The following is a 795-nucleotide window of genomic DNA, read 5'->3' as shown; positions in this document are numbered from 1 at the left end:
AGAGGAGGATGGCTGGGAGGAAAGGACCTGCAGGGTGCTGCTCCCTGCCAGTTTCTGAACCTGCTTCTTGAACAGCACCTGCAGTTGCCACCTAATTTGGAGTCCTGCAAGCTGAGGCAGCAGTGCACAGAGAAGCAGGGCTTTCCCTGCACCTCAAGATATGCAGAGCTACAATTCCCTCAGTGACCAGACTCCCATCATTAGCCAGAAACCTTCCATTTATGTGAAAGCAAAATTTTTCCTAAACCTATAATCATCTGACAAAATGAGGGAGCAAATTTCAAACTGTCTTGCTTAGATCCAAGGCTGTGGATTCCTTCCTGCTGACTGAGTATTTGGGCAGGAGAAATGGTGGATTCAACCCACCATTTCTGGGTTGAAATTCATCCACCAGATCTGTTGCAGGGCTTTGGAGCTGGGCCAGTCCCAGCTGGCACAGGATTGCACGCTGCAGTTGCAAGATCAAACTACCTCTTCCACCAGCTCCCAAGGGAGTTTGATGGAAACAACGAGTGGCAAACTGAAGATACTTCCACCCAGTGGGTTCCCAGGTTTAGCGAGGATGCTTGAGGATGCATCCATGCACCGAGAGGGAACTCACTGCACATGGGCTGCCCCGTCCACCCGCGCGGTGTTCGTGGGGGTGAACGGGGCAGCCCATGTGCAAACTCAGAATCTTGGGGGGCATGGCAGCTCCAGCTGCCTGTGCCTCACTGCCCTTGTGCAGTTGTCTGCCAGTTGTGTGTGCCGATTGCTATGAATGCCACCATCTGGTGTGCCACGTGGACATCATAA

At 52.6% G+C, this 795-nt stretch overlaps 1 long non-coding RNA gene across 1 annotated transcript in view; it reads left to right on the top strand.

Annotated features, from left to right (window-relative positions):
* Window positions 1-631: 631 nt before the first annotated feature.
* Window positions 632-795, top strand: part of LOC110477742 (uncharacterized) — a 9,194-nt gene continuing 9,030 nt past the window's right edge. The window contains exon 1 of the long non-coding RNA XR_004148982.3: window positions 632-795. This exon is cut by the window's right edge and continues 1,540 nt beyond it. This is a non-coding gene — a long non-coding RNA (uncharacterized LOC110477742).

Source organism: Lonchura striata, chromosome 17 (genome assembly GCF_050655825.1).
Source record: "Lonchura striata isolate lonStrDom1 chromosome 17, ASM5065582v1, whole genome shotgun sequence".
NCBI lineage: Eukaryota > Metazoa > Chordata > Aves > Passeriformes > Estrildidae > Lonchura > Lonchura striata.
This window is presented reverse-complemented; position numbering and strand designations above follow the sequence as displayed.